The 15,890-nt window shown below is 41.0% G+C and overlaps 2 long non-coding RNA genes across 3 annotated transcripts in view; one reads left to right on the top strand and one right to left on the bottom strand.

The window, feature by feature from the left end:
• Jpx (JPX transcript, XIST activator) overlaps positions 1–15,890 on the top strand; it is a 153,725-nt gene that overhangs the window by 98,919 nt on the left and 38,916 nt on the right. The gene's annotated exons all lie outside the window — the stretch shown is intronic.
• Ftx (FTX transcript, XIST regulator) overlaps positions 1–15,890 on the bottom strand; it is a 41,986-nt gene that overhangs the window by 21,970 nt on the left and 4,126 nt on the right. Inside the window, exons 2-7 of the long non-coding RNA NR_130116.1 lie at positions 12,264–12,368; positions 11,608–11,667; positions 10,824–10,954; positions 10,609–10,701; positions 8,526–8,573; positions 2,190–2,266 (exon numbers count right to left, since the gene is read on the bottom strand). This is a non-coding gene — a long non-coding RNA (FTX transcript, XIST regulator). The remainder of the gene's footprint in view (positions 1–2,189; positions 2,267–8,525; positions 8,574–10,608; positions 10,702–10,823; positions 10,955–11,607; positions 11,668–12,263; positions 12,369–15,890) is intronic.

Genomic DNA, 15,890 nt, shown 5'->3' on the forward strand with positions numbered 1-15,890 from the left:
AATTAAGCATATTGGTGACACATGCCTGTAATCCTAGTTCCTGGAGGTTATGGTAAAGCAGGAGGATTCTGAGTTCGAGGATGGACTTGACTACAGCGGAAAACACCATGTCAAAGAAGAACAAAGAAACCAACAAAAATTCTGAGTGTCACAAAGAAAAGAATGCTTAAGCATTCTTAAATACAGTTAAGCTACATAAGTATTTGTAGGATAGGCAGACAAAATATCTGAAACAGAAGATAATAAAAGCAAGTAGAGGCCAAGCCTAGTGGTTCGACCTTAATCCTAAAACAAGAAGTGCTGAGTTTGTGAGCACTCTGCAGTACAGTGAGATCCAAGACACCCTAGCCTGTGATACCCTGTCTCACAAAACAACCAAAGAAACCAAATTCACAAAGAATCCAACCAAACAGAAAATGAACTCTGATTTCCTTATCCGTGAGAGCACACACTGCAAAGTCAGTAAAGAAAGGCCAAGGGCGGGCTGGAGAGACGGCTCAGTGGTTAAGAGCACTGACTGCTTTTCCAGGGGTCCTGAGTTCAAATCCCAGCAACCACATGGTGGCTCACAACCATCTGTAATGAGATCTGATGCCTTCTTCTGGTGTGTCTGAGAACAACAGCAGTGTATATAATAAATAAATAAATCTTAAAAAAAAAAAAGAAAGAAAGAAAGGCCAAGGGCATGGCTCAGCGGGTAAACGGGCTAGCCATGTAAAAAGATTGACTTGCTGGGATTCATCTGTAACCCCAGTACCCGGACAAAATTGCCTTGAAGCTCCCAGGCAAACTAGCCTGGAAAAGGAGCACTAGCAAGCTTGGAGTAGAGACAGTGTAGCTGGAGAAACAAGAGAAACTCTCAATAAGACAGAAGGAGAGGGCTGGAGAGATGGCTCAGCGGTTAAGGGCACCCGACTGCTCTTCCAGAGGTCCTGAGTTCAATTCCCAGCAACCACATGGTGGCTCACACCATCTGTAAAGAGATCCGATGCCCTCTTCTGGTGTGTCTGAAGATAGCTACAGTGTACTTATATATAATAAATGAGTAAATTAAAAAAAAGACAGAAGGAGAAAATCAACTCTTAAAACATATGCTCTGCTATCTAAACACTTGTGAGCATTTGCACTCAGTCATTCACAGATACAAACAAAAATATTTTTAAAAATCAAATGGAGGAAAACTCAAAATAAGAGCCAAGAAACACTTTTACCTGTTTTATTTAATTAGCAATCAAGGAAACACAAAGTAAAAACAGTAAAGGAGATTATGTTCTGCTTTCATAACCAGTAACAAAATGTTTCTCTTTCCTTGTTTCTGCATTTTGGATCATAGGATCAGACAGCCTAGTATGCTAGCGTCCATGTTATAGCAATATTCCATCCTCAGCCTTTCCAGTGCTGGGATTACAGATGTGAGCCACTACATTCAGCTTATGATTGGTGAATATTTAAAAACCTATACTGGTATCAATGTAGAAATATGGCCACTCTCATATTTCCTAGACAGGCTTACACTTCACCCAATTTTGGGAGATAATCACTGTACCTAGCTTTATGTCAATACAGGTAAGAGCAGTTGGACTATGGGTACAGCCTCGCTTGTAACGGTCTTAAATTCTATCTCCAGCACAGGAGAAGAGGTAGAAGGGAGACAGTAACTGAGATGAGTCTAGAGAAATGTAAATTACTGTCCTATAATCATATAGTAGGATACTGTGTCCATTGTAAAATAATGCCATTAAAGCACACTGAATGGCATGACATATGTTCGAGATCTTAGATTGAAACAGGCAAAAACCATTAATAGTTCCATCCAAAAATGACACTGTCAACCATTCCCCACCCCACCGAAATTCGATTTGAATCTACAAATAAAACACACTAATGAATTAAACAAAACAAAGTATAGAACAGCAAACTTAACAAACTGAATTCAGAATCCTTGGAAAGTAGGGAGTTTTCCCAGAAATGTAAGGCTAGCATAGTTTTAGAAAAGCTACTGAGTGCCACAAAACCACACAACACCAAAAGAAAAAAGGGACAAAAAAGTTATCCCTTTTTTGTCCCTTTCTTTGTTTTGAAGTTCTGCTATGCTGCCCTCCGTGGATCCTCCTGGCTCAGACTCAAGGGGTGGCATTACAGGCCTGGACGCCGAGAAAATATTTCTCCCAGAGTCAACAATCACTTACCTACGGGAGTGAGATACCTGTTCCTCTGTCCATGTCTCCTTCTGAGATAGTCATGGCAACATTAACTCCTCTGAATCCTGAAAGTCAAATGGAAAGACTAACATAGCAAATCATCGGGACTTAACTATTGGGAGTGTTATAAACAACAACAACAACAAACAAACAAAAAGGTGATTTGGTGGGAGTGATGATGCCTATGGAATCTTTGAGAAGTGAAGCCTAGCCAGCAGAAGTGGGTTATGGAGGAAGACCTTTGAAGGTAATAACTGAACCTTACTACCTCTCCCATTCTCTGCCTCAAGATAGAAGAACTCGTATCACAGATCTCCCATAGAAGTGGACGAAGCACGGGGCATCATGAAGGACTGTATTTTCTGAAACTGTCATCCAAATAAATCCTTGCATGGTTTGTCCATCCTGGGACTCATATAGTGCAAAAACCAACTAGCACATTTGTACCATGGCATATGCTTAAAAACAACGTAAAAACCCTCTTCCCTTAAACTGTTCCTGTCAGGTACTATTACCAAAGGGGTAAAACAAAGTAGTAAGGCAGGCAGGGGTGCAAATATAGCTCAGGGGTAGGTAGAGTACTTATCTAGCATGTGCAAGGCCCTAAGTTTAATTTCTAGTATGCGAGTCAAGAAAAAGAAATCACTTGCAAAGTGGTGCCACTGATTAACCAGAGTAACACCTCATCTAAACCTTAAGGCCAGCCTGGGCTACTGAAAGAATATCTCAAAAACAAAAAGGAACATAGGTCTGGGAATGAGGCCAAGGATTCACCAGGGGAGTGGAATGGGGCCAGAAAAAAAGATCTTATCTTTACAGTAAAATTAAGCAAGTAGATTCAGGGCTAGAAAAATGGCTCGGCAGTTAAAACCACTTGCTAGTCTAAAGGGATCTCAGCACTCACATAGCAGCCACCAACCATCTGTAAATAAAGGTCAGGAGATCTAAAACCTCAGGTCTCACCAGGCACTGCATACATGTGCTACACAGGTAATACATGCAGACAAAACACCCATAAAGTAGAAGGGAGGGAGGGAGGGAGGGAGGAAGGAAGGAAGGAAGGAAGGAAGGAAGGAAGGAAGGAAGGAAGGAAGGAAGGCAGGCAGGCAGGCAGGCAAGGAGAGGAAAACTCACAAGTCCTCAACACTATATAAGCAACTAAGGGGATGCCTCAAGTGAGAAACATACATGAGCTCGTTGTGTTTAGGAACACACACACACACACACACACACACACACACACACACCAATAGAAACAAAGAAATAGAAGCATAAACTTCAAAGAAAGCTGGTAAGGAGGAGGATACAGGTGAAGGCTTAAGGGGAGAATGGGAAGATGGAAATGATATAATTATATCATAAAATAAAAACATTTAATTAATTTAAAAAAAGGAAAAAATGAATATGTTGGTGTACACCTAGTCCTTATTAATATCACTGAGAGGATGCAATAGGAATATCCGCAATTACAAACATCATGGGCTAAGATGCTGCCAGAAAAATCAAAATCAACAATAACAAACATAACATGGGAGCTTGGAGATGACTCTGTGGTTAAGAGCTCTGGATATTCTTCCAAAGCATCACGGTTTACGTCACAGCACCCGCAACCATCTGTAATGCTGTAATTCCAAAGGATTAAATAGTTCCTTTTCCCTTCTGTGCACAGGAATACACAAGGTACACATCCATACATGCATGTAAAACACACACACACACACACACACACACACACACACACACACACACACACACACACACAGAGTAACAAAAAAGCCAGGCATTACACACACTGGGTAGATGAAGGCCTGATGATGGTGAGTTAAAGCCAGCCTAAGACATATAGTAAGACAGTGTTTTAAAAAAATAATAGTGGGATAAAAGTGGGCTGGAGAGATGGCTCAGAGGTTAAGAGCACTAACTGCTCTTCCAGAGGTCCTGAGTTCAATTCCCAACAACCACACGGTGGCTTACAATTATCTGTAATGGGATCTGATGCCCTCTTCTGGTGTGTCTGAACACAGCTACAGTGTACTTATATATAAAGGGGAGGATCTCAAAGAATGCAAAGGCTTTCATTTTATTACATTTTCTTGAGGCAAGATATAGTTCTATGTATCCTAGACTTGCCTTGACTGTACTCTTTCAGTTGAAAAAACCAATATGGAGTATTTTCCCTGATGTTAAGGGTAACACAATCAAGAAAGCTACGTGGGGCTGGAGAGATGGCTCAGCCAACTAAGAGCACTGACTGCTCTTCCGGAGGTCCTGAGTTCAAATCCCAGCAACCACATGGTTGCCCATGACCATTTGTAATGAAATCTGATGCCCTCTTCTGGTGTGTCTGAAGACAGCTTCAGTGTACTCACATACATAAAATAAATAAGTAAATGTTAAAAAACAAATAGAACAAGAAAAAAGAAAGCTATGTAAGTCTAGCCTAGTGGCTGAAACTTGTAATCCCAGCGCATAGAAAGCTGAGCCAGAAAGATCACAATCAGTTTTTAAAAAAGACTGACTCAAAAATTAAAACACAGGGCTAGGGAGATGGCTTAGTGGGTAAAAGCATTTGTTAGGCCAACATGAGGACCTGAGTCCGAATCCCAGGACCCAAGTGAAAACTGTGAGCATCTATTTGTAAACCAGTGCCCCCGGAGCAGATGAAGGTGGAGACAGAAGAATCCCTGGAAGGTGAAAGGCCACCTAGCTTGGTGTATATAGTGGTAAAAAAAAAAAGATCTTGTCTCAAACAAGGTAGAAGGCGAAGACGACGTCCCAGATTGACTTCAGACTTCTGTGTACACACATGGACACAGACAGGCACTTTTATACCTACACACAGAAATCATGAGAGTGAGGGAAACTCAATTCTAGAGATGGGGTGAAAAAGAGGATTTAAAAAGTATCATTTTCTATCAAGAGGCTGAGGCAGTGTAGGTGATGAATCTGAGGCCAACCTGATCAACAGTGAAACCTTATTTCTTTTTTTCCTTTTTCTTTTCTTTTCTTTTTTTTTTTTTTTCGGAGCTGGGGACCGAACCCAGGGCCAAGTGCTCTACCACTGAGCTAAATCCCCAACCCGAAACCTTATTTCTAACCAAGCTCCAAAAACAAACACACAAATGAAAAGTTGTACAAAGACACGAATAGCTAACTTTAAAACTACAAAAGAATTAGAAAAAACAAAAACAAAAAAAACCTTCAAGTAGTCTTGGGAAATCTTCCAGTGCCATGCATTTGGTTGTCTTAAACCAATGAGGTATTCTTCTTTTACAAGGCTTTTCTATGACTCATTTTTGATAGGAGGCCACTCAACATTGTAAAATTACATTTTTCTTGTATGTGTGGGTGTCCCACATGCAAGTGCAGGTGGAAGGCAAAAGACAACTTGTGGGAGTAGGTTCTCTCCTTTAGTTGTGCAGCTTTCAGGGGCTTGAACCCAGCTTGTCAGGTTATTGGGTGACAAGCACCTTAACCCACTGACCCACCCTATTTTAAGAAAGTGCTATGGAGAAAATAATCATATCCAATGCAAGGGCACAATGACTTCTACCCTTAGACTGGTAGACTTTTAGTGAAAATTCCTCTCTCGGGGTTGGGGATTTAGCTCAGTGGTAGAGCGCTTGCCTAGCAAACGCAAGGCCCTGGGTTCAGTCCCCAGCTCCGAAAAAAAGAAAAAGAAAAAAAAAATTCCTCTGTCTGTGGCTCTTTTTCAGTCAAGGTCTTACTTGGGCTCTCCAGCATACGCCACCATGCCTAGTCAATTTATAACTATTTATTATTTCTCAACTGGAACCTCACCTCACGAATTGTCAGAGGCATGTACCTGTAGACCCAGTTAACCAGAAAACCAAAGCAGTAGAATTGCTTCAGGCCTAGCCTATGCAATAAACCTGTATCCCCCCCCCCAAAAAAATAAAAACAAAACAAAAAAAAAGAAAGAAAAAGAAAAAAATCTAAAATTTGAATTAGAAATTTTAAAATTTCCTACAACCTCCCAAAATCCCAGTCACCCCAGTGCTATTAGCTATTAAAACAAAACAGAAAATAGGGCAATAGTTCTAATCAGTTGTTTGATCATAAATACTTATTACTACATAACGCTGTTCCCAGTCTTGAAAAGATTAGGCCAGGGATCTGGAGGGCTGGCCTAGCTAGAATAGGCACTTACTGCTTTCCCGGAGATCCTAGGTTCAATTCGCCGGACCTACATGCCTGCTTACAACTGTGTGCAAGTCCGGTTTCAGGTGATTTGGTATCCTCTTTTAACCTCCATGGAAATCAGGCACATGCACAGTACACATACCTACATGCGGGCAAAACACCCATGCACATAAAGACAAACTGTCTTTAAAAGGGGGAGAAAAGATAAAGAGAGGAGGGAAAGTGTTAGAAAGTGTGCACATAGCTGCTCGTCACAGAAGGTAGTAGACAAGAGGAACTGCTATGAATGTGTTAGCGAGAACATCACCAGCTTACTCTTCTGCTCGCTGAGTCTGGGGAAGGGATAGTCATTCCTATAGACAGACAGACAGAATGACATGCTCGGGAAGAACAAAGGTAATCTTACAGAAAGATAGCAACACTGGCTTTCTGATTCCAGTTAGCAGCTATTATAATTCTAAATAATCCAATTATATTTAGCTATTTCATGCTCATTAAGAACAAATTCATATTTGTATGAATGCATGTGTACATATATGTGCATGTATGTAATGTACATATATGCATATGCATGCATGGGAATGTTCATGAAGAGGCCAGAGGACCAAGAGTCCTACTCTATTACTCTCTACTTTATTCTTGTGACACAGGGTCCCTTACTGAGCTACACTTAGTGGCAGCAAGCTCCAATGATCCTCATGTCTCAGTCAGCTACAGCACTGGGGTTACATACACTCATGGCCGTGCCGAGCTTTTTTTTTTTTTTTTAATTAGGGTTTTACTTTTCTGTGGATAAGTGTGTCCATGGAGGTGGGAAGGGTATTGGAACCCCTGGAGCTGGAGTTACAGGGAACTTGACATGGATATTAGGCCTGAACTCTTATCCACTGCAAGAGCAGCAAGCCCTTTTCAGTCTGCTGACCATCTCCCTACCTTCCATAGCCAGCCTTTCATGTGGGTGTTGAGAACTGAAACTGAGGTCTTCATGTTTGCATAGCAAGTGCTCTTACCTACTAAGCCGTCTCCCCAGCTCCCAAGTTGTAAGATTTAAAGTGTAAGAATAGGGCTGATGTCCAGTGGTAGACTGCTTGTCTCATATCCCTAAAGGTCCTAGGTCCACACATCAGCAGTGTCACAAGAAAATAAAAAATGTCAAGATGTCAAGCCTGGTGACAAAGGCTTGTAATTGCCTGTAATTTCAGCTACTTGGGAAAGTGAGGCTATAGAGTGAATTCAATGGCAGCCTGGACAATAAACTGAGATCCCTGTCTCAGAATGGGGAGTGGGGATGGGGAATCAGCAGTAGAGTACTTGCCTAGCATGCAGAAGACCCCAGGGTCAATCTGATACCACAAAATTCCCCCAAACAACAACTACTACTACTGCTAATACTACTTCTTCTTTAATAGTTTGTCATATTTAATGTATGAGCACACTGTAGCTGTCTTCATGCACACCAGAAGAAGGCATCAGATCTCATTACAGATGGTTGTGAGCCACCATGTGGATTTGAATTCGGGACCACTGGAAGAGCAGTCAGTGCTCTTAACCACTGAGCCTCTCTCTAGCCCCACTCTAAAATTTCACATACTTAAAAAATGTCCTGGGGTGGAGAGGGGGTGCTCAAAAGATGGCTCAGTGCTTAAGAATCTGGGCAGTTCTTCCTGGGGTCTTTTTTCCTCTTCTGCACTCTATTATATGTATGTTGTGCCCACATACATATAGGCAAAATACACATACACATAAAATAACAATTTTAAAATGTTTTTAAAGAAAATAAGGCGGCTGTGGGTGTAGCTCATTGGTGACGCATGCACATGGACATACATCTGATCATTCTGGGATAGTAGAGTGGGCTTTGAACTAAGTTCAGTGAAAGACTGTTTGCCTAGCATGTGTGTGACACGAGGCTTAATTTCTAGAACCACAGGGGAAGTCGCTGTGGGTATAGTTCAGTGTTAAGAGCAGCTGCTTAAGAAGGCCCTCTGTTAGTTAACGTAGCATGGAAAGGAAGAAAGAAAATGGCATTTTTAAGCATGCTCTTAACATCTAATTCTACCACTAATTAGAAACCTGACTGTGGCTAATAACCTTACTGACTCTATGACAACATACTAGAGACAAACAGCTTAAGAGGAGGAAAAGTTTCTTATGACTCACAGCTCTGAAAGTTTCAGTCCATGGCCAACTGGCTCTGCTCCTTTCAACCTGTTGCAAAAAAGAAATCATCATGGCAAAGAGAACAGGCAGAGTGCTGCTCATGAAGAAATCGGAGGTATGGGGTTGGGAAGTGCTTCCTTCAAGGCTACATCATCAACTTCTTCACAAAAGAAAAGAAAAAAAGCCATCTCTAAAGGATCCCCATGTCATATCAGAAAACAAAGCCTCAAACAAATGAACCTTCGAAGGACACTTAAAAATCCAATCCTGGGGTTGGGGATTTAGCTCAGCGGTAGAGCGCTTGCCTAGCGAGCGCAAGGCCCTGGGTTCGGTCCCCAGCTCCGAAAAAAAGAAAAAAGAAAAAGAAAAAGAAAAAAATCCAATACTAAGAAAAATATAACAACAATAAAAATTCCAATCCTATTATTCCAGTGTTGTACACTCACTAAGTATAGTGAGGAAAGCCACAATCACTTGAACTAAGGAATTTAAGACTAATCTGGGGTCTTACACCAATGGCCACAATACCATTGGAGGATAAAACAACAAGAGAAAAATAAAAATAAAATCCAAACCTTGTAGCAGTGGTTTAGGGTAAAGTTATATATGTTGAAAAACTCATTTTGGAGATGGAAATGGCAACTCTTGCAGGTTTTGGTAAAATTTCAGAAGGCAAGTCTCATAGTAGATGCTCAATAAAAGGCATCAATTAATAAAAAGCTCAATTATCACATTACATGTGCATGTACACACATTACAATAATTTCCTAATTTTTAAAAAGCCTGATAATGCTGGTGTGACCGTGCATGCCTTCAATCCGGGCACTTAGGAGGCAAGAAGGAGCTGAACCCCGAGACTGGACAGTTTAGATAGCAAGTTCCAGCCAGCTAAGGCTATGCAGTGTAACACTGTTCCAAAACCAAAAGCAAACAAACAAGAACTAGATTTTTAAAAGGCATCCGTGAACAGTAAAGGGGAGAGCCATATAGAATAAATTAGTTGGCTACTATGAGGCATATAAAACAGCCTTTCTGGGGTTGGGGATTTAGCTCAGTGGTAGAGTGCTTGCCTAGGAAGCGCAAGGCCCTGGGTTCGGTCCCCAGCTCTGAAAAAAAGAACCAAAAAAAAAAAAACAAAACAAAAACAAAAACAAAAACAAAACAAAACAAAAAAAACAAAAAAAAAAAAAAAACAGCCTTTCTGTATTCACATCCAGTCTGAAAATGCTTTTGTATTTTCTTCAGATGGGTCTCATGTTACTGAGGCTGGCCTTGTTTTCTTGCTCTTCTTGAAGTCAGTCCCCAAATGCTGAGATCACAGGAGGGCACGACCATACCCTCTCTGTGTCAGTGTACACACCCGCTTTTTAAGATTTCTTCATTGTATTATGTATACAATGTTCTGCCATCATGGATGTCTGAAGGCCAGAAAAGGCATCAGATCTCATCATAGATGGTTGTGAGTCACCATGTGGTTGCTGGGAATTGAACTCAGGACCTCTGGAGGAAGAGCCAGTGTTCTTAACCACTGAGCCATCATCTCTCTAGCCCCCAATGGACATTCTTGATCTTAATTTTCCTGGGAAAAAGTTTAGAAGCAAACTAATTTTAATTTGTAGGATCAGTTGTAAAGGCAAGTACTATAGAAATAAAATGGGAAGAGGACTTACCTTACACTGGCAATGGGCAAAGACCAAATAGTAATGTTTCAGGCCCTACAGACCACATAGCCAGTACACCCAACTATGCAGTACCACAGAATACCAGACAGTAATAAATGAAAATGACTATGTTTCAACAAAACATTCCATTTCAAGCAGGAGCTTGGGGACTGGTGGTATAACTCAGTGACAAAGCATGAATTTGAGCAAACCAGGAACTTCTGACACCCAGCTTACTTTCCTTGGGAGCTATTTCAGGTCTTCTGGCCCTCAGCTTGGTGATCAGGTTGGGAAGCATTTGAGAAGCATATATGTACCGTCAAATGACTTGTGCTTAGACATGGCATTTCTAAGAGTCTCCCTGACAAAAAGTGAGTCAACATTAGCCTTTATTTCCTTACGTACCTTGCTTACTATGTTACCTTTATCATTGGAGTGTCCCCTCCTCTTCTCTTCTGAGGTCACGCACTCATAGGATCTGGCAAACTCTAATCCGTTTTTCAAGAATATCTTCCCTAGAACCAGAGATACAGTTCAGTGGCAGGGCGCCACAAAACGGAAAAAGGGCCACTTATACTGTAGCCAAAAGGGGGGCAACCAAAAGATGTCCTGCACTACCTATGACCTTCCCACTTACCTAGGTCAGACATGGTTTCACGAAGTTAATGGCACGTGTTAACAGTGGCCAAGATGGGCAGGTTTGTGCGTATGTGTAAGTCCCAGTACGCACGAGGCCATGCTGGGCTAATGCTCCAGGATATAGGGACCCTGTCAAGTTTAAACAGAAAAATCAATAGAAAGAGAGGAAAACAGAAGACACTGCTTTGGTTATTAACTCAGACATCTGCTCTTTTTATTTTGAGACAGGAGATGGCTAGGTAGACTGTGATAGCCCCAAACCGGTAATCTTCCTACTTCGATCCTACTGGGATTACAGGCTTGAGCCACTATGCTTGGCTAAATTTATTCAATTTAACTTTTCATATGACAGGGGGAAAAAACTAATATGACATATGATACATTATACATTCAGCATTTATCTCTTCTTACCTCACAAAAAGGAAAGTCCCATAAAGGCGCAACTTTCTTTTTTTTTTTAAGATTTATTTATTTATTTATTTAATGTATGAGTATTGTGTCTGCATATACACCTGTGTGCTGGAAGAGGGCATCAGATCCCATTACAGATGGTTGTGAGCCACCATGTAGGTGCTGGGAATTGAACTTAGGACCTCTGGAGGAGCAGTCAGTGTTCTTAACCACTGAGCCATCTCCAGTCCCATGGGCAGGGCTTTCTTAACACCTAAAATAATCTAGGGTAAGCACATACTATCTATTGAAGAAGTCTAGAAATGCCACATGTGACCACTTTCCTTTTGTTACAAAATGAGAAACCTCACCCAAAAGTATTGACAGCTTACCAAAGTGCCTCCCACAGTTGTCCATGAAAACAATGATTCATCTTGGCGTGTTGCTGAAATCTGAGCAGAAAACCTCAGGGTAAATAAGGGTCAGATCTGACAAATGACAAAATTCTGACTTCCCAGCAATCTGTATAGTCAACAAGCATCCCAGATGACTTGTTATGTAATAAGTAATTATTTTATATCACGGTAATTACCATTGTCAGGAAACTATGATCTCAGAATCTGTTATCCTCCAAGAGGGGTGGCTCGTGCTTTTACCAGGGATAGGGAGAATAAGGCAGAAGGATTGCTATGTCTTAGACCAGTCTGCGCTCCACATTGAGATCCTAACAGGCGCGCGCGCGCACACACACACACACACACACACACACACGCACACACACAATAATAATAATAATAATCTTTAATAAAAATCTTTTAGGAATACACCACTTCTAGATTGAATTCAAATCTCCCTTCTACTAGAACTATCATCTGAGACAATTCCAATTTCCCCCTCTATGAACATGTAACGTGAGGAAACGAGGTTAGGAGGCTAGGGAATCTCAATCTGTTTTCAGACAGTGGGGAACTGTGGAGTAACTGATGCTTAGGACCATCACCTTCCAGTCTGCTCTCATTAACTGAGCAAGCCGGGTAGTGTCACTTACCACGATTTTGCCGTGATTTGAAAACTATATTCTTTAATAACTTCATGGAATCCAAAGGGCTCAGTTTATCACTTCACAAGCACCACAATTCCTGACAGCCATCACCTGGAGATAAGGAAAAGAAACAAATTCACAAGGAATATTCAAGGTTGAAATCCAACATTATTTTTATTTTATCCTCCATGTAAATCAGTCACGGATTTCCCACTTTTACTTCCTCCTTCCCCTGTCAAGGTGTGTTTGAAACCTTAATTTACTCCCCAGCACAAGTAAACAAATAAATAGATCTAATGTTTTTAACTAAAAGCAATATTTTTACTCTTTTTTAAAAAAATATTTATGTGTGAGTACACTGTAGCTGTCTTCAGATACACCCGAAGATGGCATAGGATCCCATTACAGATTGTTATATGGTTGTGAGCCACCACATGGTTGCTGGGAATTGCACTCAGGACCTCTGGAAGAACAGTCAGCGTTCTTAACCACTGAGCCATCTCTCCAGCCTTGTCCCTATTTTTCATTAAAAAAAATTGTATCTTTTTTTATTTTCATGCATGTACAGAATAATTTTGATCGCATTATCCAATTATCTTTTCATCTCTATTCTACATATGGGCCCTACAGTCCTCCCTGAGAACCCCCACTTTCCTGTTTGTTTATATTATGGAAAGTTCATTTAGAATAGGCAAGGTGGCATCCCCAGCACTCCAGAGACTGAGGCAGGGCTGCATAGGCCAAGATGACCTAAGATGCAAGCCTGTCTCCAAAAAATCCCCAGAAGTCTTGAGTTTGACTCCCAGCACTATAAAAAGACAAGATAAGAAATTAATCTGGGCGGAAGTACTAAGTAACTATACTAACGGTCAATAGTATCCTACTCTTTCTTCGTCGATGGAGTAACTGGTAGGTGAGATGTCATAGGAGGAGCCAAAGAACCCCTGAGCTTATCCATGATTCTAAGAAAGAATCGTATTGTTTGTATATTATAACTTTTCAGCTGCTTAACATAAAAAGTAAGCCAAAAATCCAGTGGTCCAGCAATGACCCAGAGCCTAAGCTATTAACTTCTTACTACCTGTTGGTAGCATCTGTTAAAACTGCTAAGTCTCTTGTTTCTCCATAAGGAAAGCTTTTCTCAGCTTAAACCCCAGGAAGGCCAAGAGGCAGGCAGATTCCCGAGCTTAAGTTGCATATCGTCATCCACCACCCAAACACTATCTGTTTTCTAATCTACTAATGGGCACGAAACCTCAAGTCAAAGTTCTCTCACCGTAGGTGGAGAAAGGCTGGTGCCTCACTGATGGGAAACTAAAGCTGTTATTTACAAGAGCAAGATCTATGTAGCCACGAGCAGCTGCTGCCACTCCTGATAATACCATGTATAATCTCCCGAGCCAAGGGCGAGAGAAAGGATGTGGACATGCCCTCACAGGGCAATGCGTGTCAAGTATAAACTGTAGTCTGTAAAAAAAAAACTGCGCTTGCCACTGGGCAGTGCCTTTCTCTGAAAGCAATGAGCTTGTTACCATCGCTCCCTTCTGTCACGTTCCAAGCCATTTTTCCAAACAAAGGTCCTCAGCTTCCAAGTTCTGTGACCACCTTTATTTACTCCTTTTCTGTTGAGGTCACTCCACTGAAGAAGAGCCTTAAGTGAGATGCAAGAATGCTGCATGGCACAGATTTGCACACTTGAGTCCCTCGGAGTGCAGAGCCGAGTTAATAAGATACCTAGTATCTTATTAAATCATAATAAAATATCAAATCATAATAAAACCTCATCACAGGGTGACTAGAGGATTGGGGTCAGTGATAGAGTACCATGTTGAATATGAGGCCTTGCTCAACACCTTGTAAAAGAAGACAAAATAGATCACACTCTTTTAATAAAGGACAAAACCAAAGCCATCTGAAACGTCCACGACATGGAGTTTATTTTTCCCAACTACTTTCATGTAAAAATTACACCAACTATGTTTATTGTTCTGTAGTGACTTTCTCTGATTACTATAATGTAATCTAAGTCAACATTCATCCCGAGACATTTTCTTTGTTGAGATGGCTTATGTAACCCAGATTAGCCTTAAACTCTATGTAGCTAAGATGATTCCACTCCCAATTGTGTCGCCTCGACTTCCTAGGTGCTAGGATTAATTTGTTATAGAAATAATTCCCACTTTGTCAGTAAAGGAAAAGCTCCTTAATACCACTTGTCTGGCTCTGGCTCATGGTCAAACAAGAGGGGCCTTGAAAAGAAAAATGTACACACACCTTGGTCTTATGCACTCACCATATCCTTAAACCGTTTTTATGTTCCGGAGCCCAGGTTACACTTGGAATAATACACAGAGACTGGAGAGTTTTAGTCTTGCCACTGCGACAGATAGAGATTTACACAGCAAAGATAGTGCCAGAATATTTTTGGGTTTTTGTTTGTTTGGTTTTTTCCCTTCTTCTGGATCAGGCTGGCCTCAAACTCGAAGAGATCCACGTACCTTTGCCTCCTCAGTGCTGGAATTAAAGGCTAGCCAAAATTATTTAAGCACACCAGTGTCGTTCCTTTCAAACAGTTGTTATCCAGCATGATTTTCTCATCTGTCAGAATTGTGCTCCTGTCCCCCAAAAAGAAACCTAAGAACTTTATAGCAAGCCAGGCCTTCACATGTGTTGCGGTCCTATACTGCCCCCTTGGAGTTGCTAGAGGTATAGTCCCTGGGAATGGGCTTAAGAGCTCATTTTAAGCCAAGATTCTCTCCTTTTGTTATGTGAATGGGCCTAAAGGCTGGTCAATCCTGGTGGATAAACATTTACACTCTAGCATCAGAAATGCTTATTTCTAAAAGGCCCCATTATCTACTACCTTGCAGAGTTTTAGAAGCAAACCTCCATTTGCTAATTCTACTTTTTGTGACTAGCTGTCTCCTAAGCAAATCTAATAGTAAAATCTATATTACATTAGCTTTGTTACTTTTAAAGTTTGTTCTACATTGATTTATTTATGAGACAGGGTCTCACTAATGTAGTCTTCGCTAGTCTGGATCTTGCTACATAGATCACACTGGCCTTGAATTTCTAAAGATCCACCTGTGCCTGCCTCCCAAGTGTTGGGAATATTTTTATTTTCAGTGGCTTTGATATTGTGCATGAAACATACCAAGTTTTATTTAATAACCTTCCTACTCATGAACACATTTTTCCACTATTTACTGCTACCGAAACTGAACATGCCCATCCTTAAACCTTTTTGTATATTCCTAAATGCATACTTGGGCACATATACTGGGAAATGAATATAAATCTTTATTAATAAGGGAAATAAACAGGGGACGATGACATGGTTCCTGCCCTTCCACTTAAATTAAGGTAACAAGCACAGAGGTAACCAGAGTTCAAGATAAAAATAAACAGCGGGTCTTGCTTGTGTTGTTTGTTGTTTGTTGTTTTCAGCGCAAGGCTTCTCTGTATAGCCCAAAGCCATTCTGTCTATACCCCACTGGGACCTCCTACCTAGGTGTAAAGAAACCACTACAGGATTTTTGTTCTTTTCTAACTTACCCAAATTGACTAAAGGAAAACTACCGCAGTGTGATTTTAAAGTCCCATTACTAGAATCTCAAGTTATGCTAATGC

The sequence above is a fragment of the Rattus norvegicus genome, chromosome X, assembly GCF_036323735.1.
Source record: "Rattus norvegicus strain BN/NHsdMcwi chromosome X, GRCr8, whole genome shotgun sequence".
In the NCBI taxonomy this organism is placed as follows: Eukaryota; Metazoa; Chordata; class Mammalia; order Rodentia; family Muridae; genus Rattus; species Rattus norvegicus.